Source organism: Eurosta solidaginis, chromosome X (assembly GCF_040869045.1).
Source record: "Eurosta solidaginis isolate ZX-2024a chromosome X, ASM4086904v1, whole genome shotgun sequence".
Lineage (NCBI taxonomy): Eukaryota > Metazoa > Arthropoda > Insecta > Diptera > Tephritidae > Eurosta > Eurosta solidaginis.
In genome coordinates, this window is record NC_090324.1 from 179641167 (window position 1) to 179654305 (window position 13139).

The 13139-nt window shown below is 39.2% G+C and overlaps 1 protein-coding gene and 2 pseudogenes across 3 annotated transcripts in view; 1 reads left to right on the forward strand and 2 right to left on the reverse strand.

Annotated features, from left to right (window-relative positions):
- Positions 1 to 13139, reverse strand: part of LOC137235445 (uncharacterized) — a 900888-nt gene that overhangs the window by 788876 nt on the left and 98873 nt on the right. The gene's annotated exons all lie outside the window — the stretch shown is intronic.
- On the reverse strand, positions 5488 to 6913 carry LOC137235290 (protein FAM76A-like; annotated as a pseudogene).
- Positions 6978 to 9630, forward strand: LOC137235291 (uncharacterized; annotated as a pseudogene).

The window sequence follows — 13139 nt, forward strand, 5'->3', positions numbered from 1 at the left end:
CCAAACATTGTCATAAGGGGCATAATTAGTTGGTAGGAAAAGGGCAAAAGGGTAGTCATTTCCGCGGCCAAGCATTTATTTTTCGAACATAGAATTTCTGAGTTTAACCTTAACTCCATATTTCAGGAGTTAATTGTGGCATTTTGCCTCCATATCTTTTTTTGTGTCTTCATTTTCTTCTCCTTTTTTAGTTTTTCTTGTTCGGTTTGACCCTTAATTTTTCTTGATATTTTGATATCGTTCTTACCGAATACACATTTTTTTTGTTTGCACATAGTTTCGTCTACCAACTAAAAATTGTCGAATTTCGAATTTTTGCCTTTTTTTTGTAATTTTTTTAACTTACATTCCCTTTTCGGATTATAGGCAAAAGCATTTACAACATCTTTTTTCTTGTTAGTACGTTATAGGGTGCCTTCAGCACTAATACTTTTTTTTTCTCGTCTGATATACATTTTTTTTTATATTTTACATTCAATCATCGCGCTGGTAAATTTGATACTACCAAAGCACTCAATGCTAAAGACCAATAGCGAGTGCTCTTGGATGTGTGATTGAGGGTGGCTACCGTGAGCGTATGTATGTATGTTTTTGACTCCTATACATATTTGAATGCATGTACATATATTAGCATATGACGCCTGATCTTCTTGAGAAAATAGAAGAAGGAAACCTAAACGTAAGGAATATACATATGTACATAATTAACTACAAATATACACACATTTTGTTTATAATATGCCAAACTGGTTTTTTTGCTTTATTTCGATGACCAAATTTTGCTTGGTACAAAATTGATTTTATGTTTACTTGAGCGGTTGAGATAGGTCAGGAATTAGGGTTATGGGATTTTTTTTGTTTGCCCTTATATTATTTATTATATTATACGCCTCTTGAATTTTGAATCTCTAGATTTTAAGATATGTGCTGATAGAATAGTATATTAGGGTGGATCAGAAATAATTATTTATACGGAAATAAGATATCCCACACCTTGCTTCTGTTATTTATTTATATATTTTTTTTTCTTTACAAACCATTGTATTAAATTTAATCGAACTGCATTGAAATTTTATTTTCTTGGTTTTGCTTTTTTGTTGGAATTTAATTCTAAGCGGTTTCTTTTTGCATTATATAGGATAGATAGCTCCAGGGTATAGTTATAAGCAAAATTAAATTGTTAATAAAATTTAAAATGTTTGGATGAAAACGTAGCTTTCAATAATGCTAAGGGCTAAGTCAAATTTTGGTGTTGGTGCTGCGCTTGTGCGCGGTGGGGTTAGGTGAAGGTGAGTGGTAGGGAAAAATGACCGAGTGACACGCGGACAGACTAGTGTCAGGTTTGGGGGCATTGTAAGTAGATAGGAGTCCGCACAGTGCCCACGGTGCGGTGCAAGTTACACTGCAGAGGGAGGGCAGACTCCACCTGACAGGACAGGCCTTCATCTTTTTCTGCCCCTTATGCTTCCCCCTCCATAACTTTCCGCTTTTGCCCCTCACGTTTATTTCTATCTTTTTCAGCTTTTTCTCTCCTTTCTATACACATGCAGGTATGAATTCTCTTTTTGTTCATGTGGCTGCGGGTGAGGTCAGTGGTGCAATACCCCACCCAAGACGATGAGCTGGCCTGGGCCCGCAAGCATACCTGCTTGCCGCCGCTCCTCACCACCAGCCAGCCACGTAACAGTACTAGTCATCACACTGCTCATCAATCTAGGGCGTTGATCAGACAATTAAATAAAAGCGTTGGACGCGCGAAATTTCTAAAAAATGTGACGTAGCATAACCTGATTAAGGTTCAGTTTCGTCTTATATATGACTATCAACAGAAATTTGAAGCGTCCCATGCTTTTATTTAATGGTCTGATCAACTAACATGTACTAAAACCGTTTAACTCAATAAAACCGCTTAACTTAAAAATTTTGTTTTTTTAATTATTTTATTTTCAAGTTTTTAGTCTTTATTTAATTGCCTAATATTTCTCATTCTGTTTAGTTCATTTAGTGACTCATTATTACAAGGACTCTTTCGTGACAATTTGTTACAATCTAAGTCCTCAATACATAATCCTTCCAAGGACTTTACTCGACTCTGCGCCACGTATGCTTGTCCCTCCTCGAACTCCAAAATATTTTATTGTCACTTCTACCGGACTGTACGTAATATTTGTTCCAAATATGAGCCAAATCGGACATCATAGGTCGCTTTCCATTCATGTATGTATTATGTGAATATGGACCAAATGGGACCACAAATACGATTTTTGTGAATATTTCGATCCTTCCGCCACCTTGCGGCGGTTTTTTTCACAGGCCGATTTCTATTCATGTATGTATTATGTGTTCCAAATATGAGCCAAATCGGACCACAAATACGATTTTTTGGAATATCTCGATCTTTGCGCCACCTAGCGGCGATTTTTCTTTACAGGTCTATTTCTATTCTTGTATGTATTATTTGTTCCAAATATGAGCCAAATCGGACCTCAAATACGATTTTTTTAATATCTCGATCCTTGCGCCACCTAGCGGCGATTTCTATTCATGTATGTATTATTTGTTCCAAATATGAAACAAATCGGACCACAGATAGGATTTTTTGAAATATTTCGATCCATGCGCCACCTATCGGAGTTTTTTTCTTATTGTTGCATTGTCATGGGGTTCTGAACTATATTCCAAATTTGAAGCTTGTAGCTTTTCGGGAAGGTACTTAAATTTTAATTACAAAATTCGTTCACACCGGCCGTGCGGCCGGCCTGCCGACTTGTCAAGTCAAGCTCAATAAAACCGTTTAAAAAGGGGAATGCCACGTCATCGTACGTCCACGCAAGGCGGTGTGTCGATGTGCAGATGCGGACTGCTACACTCAGAAAAAAATATTATTCTAAAACGAACGAAAGAAGTTCAAAATGAAAAACATTCGTTGAGAAAAGTCTGTTAAGTACGTTTTTTCTTAACTTGTGACCAATGGAATTGTTTTTTTAAGAACGGTTTTTCCAAGCACACCGTTCGTATTTTATGACCAGTTTGATATTGATGTATGAATCTTCTGTGCTCATTTCAAGCACTATTTGTGCTTGAAATAAGATTTTTCGTTCTCACGCTTCGAGAACGACGTGTGGTCGATTTAAGGGTTTTCGTTCTCAATTCAAGAACGGTTTGTGCTTGATCATTGATGGGAGAGGAAATAATTTTTTTCAATAGTTATCCATTTATTTTTTATTAATAATAATTTTTTTGTCATAAATAAAAAATATTTATAACAGCTTGTTGTTGGTTACACAAATTATCTTGTCCCTTTAGTGATTCCTTCATCTTTGCCACGCCTCGTTCGTGGTGCAACAGTGGCCGCAAACTGCGCACCCCACAATAACTTGAGGGTCTGGTTTCTTCCTCTCTTCTTCCTCCACTCGCTGTGCACAAGACACAAAGCGTCATCGGACTCGTGTCTTTACGATCAGACCGTGGTTCCTCTAGGTGAAGCGTGGTATGATGCTTTTGATGGCATCTTTTGCAGCGGTACTTGCTGCTACACTTATCCACGCGATGAAAAGGCGAGAAGCATTTGGAACAACACTTGTGTTGGAGCACGATCCGCAACCTCCCCTCTGGTAATTTTTTCCTGTGCTCTGCGTAGAGTCTCAGGCTATGATCCCTGCCGCAAAGCTGGCAAGCGACGTCGAAGCGCTTCGCGCCTTCCTCTGACTTGGCCAGTGAAGCTTCGAAGGAACATTAGTATCATTGATCATGACCAAATGTAGTATGGTTTGATTTTAGCACCCATGCATTCAATGTAGATGGTGCTTTAGTATTTTATTTCATATAATTCGACTTTTGGTCGGTCGATGTCGATGAATCTGGTGCTAAAAATTTGTGGTGTATTTTATTTTTACCACAAGTGGCCTGCCACCCCAACGAAACGGTTTGAAACTTGGTTGAAAATATATAAAAACTGCTTGTGCAGTTGTGTTTTAACCAGCTAACATTATTTTCGAAGTGTATTGCCGATAATATTGAAATTCGTGGAATTAAATCTCGTCTAACCGAATGATTGTCGGGGATATTTTAGTGCGCAGTGCTCTCTGCGCATGAGACCCGACGTCAATATCGCAGTTGATTTACTGTCAGAACTGAAGTGCAGAATTTTGAAATTTGCTAAACATTTTCATTTCTTGGATGGAAAACAAGTCATTCATTTAGAACACGCGGTGGTGAGTATACACACTTAGAAATGCATAATTTTATTTATAAATTGATTTGGGCGTTGTACACGTTTATTTACAAAGATAGAAACGTTAGTTACAGAGTTTCGTGAATCTGGTCATTGCTTTCCATTGGCATTTATTATACGTGAGCTTCAGTTGAAGGCTTGTGAATTACGATTCGCAGAAGGTGTTGTTCCTGATAAGCTCGTTGCAATGAATATCGATATAGAACTATTGATGGAATATTACTTTAGGATGATATCAATAAATGAACGAGTTTGGACAAATGAAGGCAATTAATGGCATTTGGTGCAATCATCTGTGCGTGTAGTGAATTTATTATATGGAATTATGCGTTCTATATGGCATCGTTTTAAGAGGCATATATTTGGAAAGGCGCATGATATTGTATCAACATGTTTAAGTTTCTGTTATCAAAAAACCGATACTAAAGGACTGCGCAATATTCTCATATCATTACAATGCCAATTGCAAGACAAACCAAAGAAGTTTCTACCATTGGATGATGTCGACTTTGAGCGTAATGTGCATTTTATAGGATGCAACCAAATTGGTTGAAAAATTGACGATTTGAGTTGTTTGTTGTAACCAGAGGCGCAGTGAGGTGGGAAAGGGGGCATATTTCCCCGGGCGCTACTCACAGGGGGCGCCAAATGGTCCGCAAAGCAGAACTTTCTGGATAATTTGTATTTTTATTATAATTGATTTCTGGAAAAAATTATCCCTACTAAGAAATGCATGCATATATCCGAAACACTTGCAGCAGGTTGTGGAAGTCTGCAATATACTAGGGAAATAGCCGAAACAATAATACTTAAGTTAATTTTTCCAAGTTAACATCCTCATCATCGCGCTCGGCTCAGATTAAAATTAAAAAGTTTTAAATATTAAAATAGGTATGTTTTAAATTTAATGTAAGCATACAGTTTTGTATATATTTGATTGAGTTATTATCTTCCCAATTCAAATAAATTAACAAAAAGGACTGTTAAATGATATCAAAAGAAATAAATATATGGACTTTTGTTTGACTCAACTCCTAATATTTTCCATCGAGAACAAATGTATCAAGTCGTTGGGAATGTTGATTTTATTGAATATTTTTCCTCGGGCGCATTAAAACCTCACTACGTCACTGGTTGTAACACAAATAATTCAAGTATTTAAAAATAATCTTCAATGGTGTTGCTTCAAGGATGAAAGCAAATGTATGCCAGCAAAAAGAGAATGCATTTTAATTGCGTATAACAAGAGTAAATTATGTTTTAAAATGTATCTTCTTTTTTTCGAAGTTTTTCACTTTCAGCTCTGTTAACAATTTATCTTTTTCGATCCATTCTTTGTCCTTGAATGTAAGACGTTTCTCTAGGCTAGCAACGCGCTCTTTTAAATTTTTCATTGCCACCACATGATCCGCTGAATTGGGATCTAATGTTATGACTGCTGGATGCTGCTATTGAACCAAGATTCATTGTGTTACCATTGCCACTTCCACTGCGGCTGACACCACCTCTTTCTCTCGCACCAGTACCTTTCATTTTGCCGGGCAACTCTGCAGCTGATGTTCCACTAACAGAAGCAATAGCAGCACCGGTTGCACCACCACTTTTGCTCTTTATATCTGAAGTTGACCTTGATGATTTCTTTCATGGGGAAGCTTTTCGCTGATATGTGACGTTCTTGTTGTGTTTTTTTTTTTTAAACGGCGCATGTAAACGAATTATGACAACCAACATAGTAGCTTTCCATAAATCTATTTGTTTTCATCCTTCGTATCGAATGCACATCGTTGCTTACATTTATCACAATGTATCGGTGGGCCATACTTTGCTTTATACCAGAGCCGGCCACACAAATACTAAAACAATTGCATAAGTGTGTGTAAAAATTGAGTGACAACTGCCCACAGTGTGCTAAAAGAAAATGTGGACTGTGAAGTTCAAAATTAAAAAGGACTCTGGTTATTTGATTTCAAGCTAATCCTAACAACATTTACTTATATTCATAGGGAGGTCGAGCTAGCCAGATAAAACTTTTTTATAAAAGAAGGTATGGTGTTTCTTCAATGCAAAATTTACTTAAAAAATCACTTTTTCATTAAGAAAGAACTATAAAACAAAGTAAATGTAAAGATAGAAATATATATTTTCAAAACATAAAGTTATTCAATAAAAAAAAATTTATAAAAATTAATAAAACTAAGTAAAACGTATAAAAAGTTACTTATATTAAATTGACAATATTTATTAATAATTAATTAATTATTATTAATTATTAATATTTAAATCGTCAATTTTAATATGTATGTTCAAAGGAACTTAATAATACTAACTAAAACGTATTAAAAGTCACTTTGACCTTGCAGCATATTGTTTTTATTATGTGCCCAAAAAGTAGCATGCACTTTTCTTTTTGCATTCACTGTTGATTTTAGTGAGTGACAAGCGAAAGCAAACGATCGTGATCGCACATCGTTAGTGTCTGTGTGAAAACACGAACTCAAATTGCACAATGTGCAACTTTTGGCCGGCCCTGCTTTATACGTTGCACAACTTATGTATTTGGGGTTTCCAAACGCTGCTACCAATTTGCAACATTCACATGCATTTGGTTTATCATACTTTCCAAGCTGATACTCTGCAAGTGCTTTCCGACCTTCCTGTTGTTTGAAACTCACAGCCACAGTAATTTAATATAAAAATAATTATGAGAGCCGCTTGTATGATGATCCCTCGAAAGCGAAAATGAATGTATCGTTTAACTAATGAAATAGTTCATCGCAATAAAAAGAAGTGGGATGAGCTAAGAGATTCATTGCTTAAGAATACCAACAATAAAAGCGAATTATAACATTCAAAATGATATGGTATCAACCAGGTTTTACAAGCTGTAAAGATTTTAAGAAAAGCCGTTGTTAATGACATGCGAGCAATACGTTCAACTCAACTTGGACTAGACATCCGTTCCTTGTTTCAGGCACATGCGGACAATCTTTTGTTATCAACTGTGGAAATAAAAAATAAACCCGATTTTTTATATTTAATTAATCAGCGCGTGCGACATCAACAATTGCCATCAAGTGATGTGTTATTGGCCTGTCTTAAATACCTCATGAATTGTGTCGTTTGCAGCAAATCGAACCATTGGCAGCTCTGTGTAAATTGCATGTATATCCCATCTTAAAAGTCTATACAAACTTTTCACCCTTCACCCTTCCAAGCAATGGTACTCTGACATAATGGTAGTGCAGATTTAGAATTGATGACCCTACATAGAGGATATGGTGTGGGAGGACCAAATATTGCCAACGAATTTGGCCCACACAACATTGTCATAGCAACACACAGCATACGGCGGAGTGAATCCAGCAACATACGAGACCAGCACCGCAACATGAGGCTGACGAAGCCAGAAACACGATCACACAAACATATTATGCCTACACCAAGTCAAACACACGAATACAACACGCAACAGACTAGGCCATACCAATTTCAACAGCAACATCAAACAACAGTATACCCAACTCATGCGACAACAATAACTATAGCTTCTATCGACACACGACCGACCGTAACAACACGGTCGCAACATGCCGGCGAACAAACACATTTATTATTTTCATTCAAGCCTATAATAGAACGACCACAGCAAGAAAATAGTTAGTCAGCACTGGTAGCGACCAGTTCTAAACTGAAGAGTGATAGCTCGTAGTTAGGGGTGTTCACCAGTGTGAGACATCACTACTTAGGTTAGACGCGAACTGAGCCAAGCCAAACTTTAGGTTGCGCACTGCCACCACCACCAACCGCAAGTCGCTATTTTAAACGCGAGTGAACGCAGCAGTAAAAGCAACGCCGACGACGACGCCACCAATTGGGCCAATTACAGAACCTTCGACGCCGACGCAGCCCACCGTGCCAACAACAACACCATCCCCGTCAACAAACGGTATAGCCCGGCACTGTGATTACTGTTCGGATATACGGACGGAAGGTGATAGCTCGTAGTTAGGGGTGTTCACCAGTGCGAGACATCACCACCCGACGTAGAAGCGGACTGAGGCATACGTGAGTATTCGGGTTTTCCCCACTCACGCAAACCTTAAGGCTGAGCTCCGCCGACTCATCACAGTCGACCTTGAGGCGACCCGTAAGGCGCTGCAGAACGGCGGCGCCAGCATCAACGCCCCAGTGCCCGCATGTTTATCAACGAGCGTCCTCAGCGACTGCATACCCTTTTGTTTCAAGCGTCCTCAGTGACTATCTACTAAGCCGCAACGCCAGCGTCAACGCGTCGCCAACGAGCGTCTTCAAAAACTGCATATCTTCTCATTTCAAGCGCCCTCAGTGTATAAATACTAACCGCGATGCCAGTATCAACGCGTCGTCAACAGGCGCCCCAGTTCCCGCGTACTCATTATCATCGCGCATCTTCAGCGACGGAATATTAATCGCGACAGCCAGTGTAACGCCAACGCCAACAGCAACAGAGCGCCACTAACGAGCAACCTCTGTGAATGCACCCCATTTTGAGTGTCCTCAGTGACTAAATACTAACCGCGACGCCAGCGTCTACGCGTCGCCGACGAGCGTCCTCAGTGACCGCATACTCATTATCATCATTATCATACTCACTAATCGCGACAGCCTGCGCAACGCCAACGCCAACGGCAGCAGAGCGTCATCAAAGAGCGTCCTTAGTGACCGCATACTTAGCACGACAGCCAACGCAGCGACGAACGCCAGCGTCCCATATCCACGCGCTAACGGGACCGGGTGGACCGTTAGCCAATACAAAAGCATAGTAATAACAACGTAAGCAAGCGCGCCAGCAGGCACGAAAACGGGACTCGGGTGGACCGTTACCCACCAGGCCACACCGACACCGAATACCAATAACGTTGAATTAAATTGAATTTAAATGAAGTTTTAGAGATAATTTAGTTGTAAATGAAGTTAATTAAAGTACGACTTGGAAAAGGGCCCCGCAGTATAAATTTATTGTAAGGAACCCTGGACATGACCAGTATACCCCAGCAATTTATTAAGAAGCATCGGGGCTCAGGGAAAGATTCGTTACAGCTGAATGTGCAGAAACGGACGGGGTCGACGTATGTATTTCGTACCATTGTTGAAGAAACTTTAGCACAGAAAAGTGAAGCTGTTTTAGTTTCTTTAACGAAAGTGGCTCGCTCAATTTATAAAGAGAAAGGCATATGGTGGCATGCATGTGGGAACATTGTTTTGCAAGTGACTGGCTTTGTGATAAGAAATCTGCAGAAGATTTCTACAAATATTATAAGTAGCAGCAGTTAGTAGCCAGGCGAGCAAGTTCGCTTTGCTCGTCCTTTGATGTAGATGCTGTGCATAGTGTGGCGAACATTAGTGACACTAAGTGATACTCACATCACTAGTCTGATGCTAAGTAATTGAATCCACAACAACAATGAAGCAGGCAGTCACTTGTATCTACATAAACGAATCAATCATTATGTGTACACATATGTACACGCAGCGGAGAGAGACGCACAAACACATGCGTATATCTTATATGAGATACTCCCAAAAGTAGGCAATCATCTGTGGAAGTATCACTCACATATACACGCGCATGGGCCATGCGAGAAGCTATAAAAATGGTGAATCTGTAGTTATAGCTGAGAAATTTATAGCTGGTAAACAAGTAGCAAATCCTAGAAATAGAAACGCCTAGAAATATGTCAACGAGGAAGCCAAAAAGTATAAAAGCAGCAGATGAGGCACGAGGAATCAGTTTGATTTAAGCACGCTATCTGTTGAGAAGTAAAAGTTTCATTAACACTTTGAATTATTGAATATTTGAGTTATTTATTCAACATTTGGGTGATTCGAACGTTAGCAGAAGGTTGCAAATAATCGGAACTTCAGTAAATTCTTTACAATTGGTGTCAGAAGAGGAATTTTTGAATAAATTCCAAAGATTGCGAATACAACTTGGGCATGGCAAAGTTGAGTGAATTGAGGATACAACAACTGAAGAAGGAGTTGGAGAGCCGTGGTTAGAATACAACCGGCAATAAGATCGAACTCCAAGCAAGGCTACGAGAGGTAATGGAGTTGGAAGGAATTAATGTGGTCGAGTATGTCTTTCATCCTGATGTGGAAGAGCCAGCGACTAAGATGGGGGAGAATATAGCGACTCCGAATCTATTGGCAAGTGTTGACACTAACGCTATACTAGCAGTTTTGAAACAAATATTAACCGAAATGTCATCACAACTGGAAGAACGAAAGACAAATATAACATCTCAACTGGCAGAACAGGAGTCACGTATAACATCCAAGATGGAAACACAACTAGAATCCCAGGAGAACCGTATAACATCCAAGATGGAAGCACAAGATACGCGTATTTCAGAAATTTCGACACAGATTATATCTAAGATTGAAGCACAAGATGCTCGAATATCCGAAATGTCGGCCCATATTTCAGCACAGATATCATCGCAGATCTCTGCTCAACTGAAAGAGCAAGAAGGACGTATTTTCTCGAAGTTGGAGGCGCAAGATTCAAAAATTTTACAACTCGAAGACAAAATTGATGCCCCTTATGCTTTCCCCTCCATAACTTTCCGCTTTTGCCCCTCACGTTTATTTCTATCTTTTTCAGCTTTTTCTCTCCTTTCTATACACATGCAGGTATGAATTCTCTTTTTGTTCATGTGGCTGCGGGTGAGGTCAGTGGTGCAATACCCCACCCAAGACGATGAGCTGGCCTGGGCCCGCAAGCATACCTGCTTGCCGCCGCTCCTCACCACCAGCCAGCCACGTAACAGTACTAGTCATCACACTGCTCATCAATCTAGGGCGTTGATCAGACAATTAAATAAAAGCGTTGGACGCGCGAAATTTCTAAAAAATGTGACGTAGCATAACCTGATTAAGGTTCAGTTTCGTCTTATATATGACTATCAACAGAAATTTGAAGCGTCCCATGCTTTTATTTAATGGTCTGATCAACTAACATGTACTAAAACCGTTTAACTCAATAAAACCGCTTAACTTAAAAATTTTGTTTTTTTAATTATTTTATTTTCAAGTTTTTAGTCTTTATTTAATTGCCTAATATTTCTCATTCTGTTTAGTTCATTTAGTGACTCATTATTACAAGGACTCTTTCGTGACAATTTGTTACAATCTAAGTCCTCAATACATAATCCTTCCAAGGACTTTACTCGACTCTGCGCAACGTATGCTTGTCCCTCCTCGAACTCCAAAATATTTTATTGTCACTTCTACCGGACTGTACGTAATATTTGTTCCAAATATGAGCCAAATCGGACATCATAGGTCGCTTTCCATTCATGTATGTATTATGTGAATATGGACCAAATGGGACCACAAATACGATTTTTGTGAATATTTCGATCCTTCCGCCACCTTGCGGCGGTTTTTTTCACAGGCCGATTTCTATTCGTGTATGTATTATGTGTTCCAAATATGAGCCAAATCGGACCACAAATACGATTTTTTGGAATATCTCGATCTTTGCGCCACCTAGCGGCGATTTTTCTTTACAGGTCTATTTCTATTCTTGTATGTATTATTTGTTCCAAATATGAGCCAAATCGGACCTCAAATACGATTTTTTTAATATCTCGATCCTTGCGCCACCTAGCGGCGATTTCTATTCATGTATGTATTATTTGTTCCAAATATGAAACAAATCGGACCACAGATACGATTTTTTGAAATATTTCGATCCATGCGCCACCTATCGGAGTTTTTTTCTTATTGTTGCATTGTCATGGGGTTCTGAACTATATTCCAAATTTGAAGCTTGTAGCTTTTCGGGAAGGTACTTAAATTTTAATTACAAAATTCGTTCACACCGGCCGTGCGGCCGGCCTGCCGACTTGTCAAGTCAAGCTCAATAAAACCGTTTAAAAAGGGGAATGCCACGTCATCGTACGTCCACGCAAGGCGGTGTGTCGATGTGCAGATGCGGACTGCTACGCTCAGAAAAAAATATTATTCTAAAACGAACGAAAGAAGTTCAAAATGAAAAACATTCGTTGAGAAAAGTCTGTTAAGTACGTTTTTTCTTAACTTGTGACCAATGGAATTGTTTTTTTAAGAACGGTTTTTCCAAGCACACCGTTCGTATTTTATGACCAGTTTGATATTGATGTATGAATCTTCTGTGCTCATTTCAAGCACTATTTGTGCTTGAAATAAGATTTTTCGTTCTCACGCTTCGAGAACGACGTGTGGTCGATTTAAGGGTTTTCGTTCTCAATTCAAGAACGGTTTGTGCTTGATCATTGATGGGAGAGGAAATAATTTTTTTCAATAGTTATCCATTTATTTTTTATTAATAATAATTTTTTTGTCATAAATAAAAAATATTTATAACAGCTTGTTGTTGGTTACACAAATTATCTTGTCCCTTTAGTGATTCCTTCATCTTTGCCACGCCTCGTTCGTGGTGCAACAGTGGCCGCAAACTGCGCACCCCACAATAACTTGAGGGTCTGGTTTCTTCCTCTCTTCTTCCTCCACTCGCTGTGCACAAGACACAAAGCGTCATCGGACTCGTGTCTTTACGATCAGATCGTGGTTCCTCTAGGTGAAGCGTGGTATGATGCTTTTGATGGCATCTTTTGCAGCGGTACTTGCTGCTACACTTATCCACGCGATGAAAAGGCGAGAAGCATTTGGAACAACACTTGTGTTGGAGCACGATCCGCAACCTCCCCTCTGGTAATTTTTTCCTGTGCTCTGCGTAGAGTCTCAGGCTATGATCCCTGCCGCAAAGCTGGCAAGCGACGTCGAAGCGCTTCGCGCCTTCCTCTGACTTGGCCAGTGAAGCTTCGAAGGAACATTAGTATCATTGATCATGACCAAATGTAGTATGGTTTGATTTTAG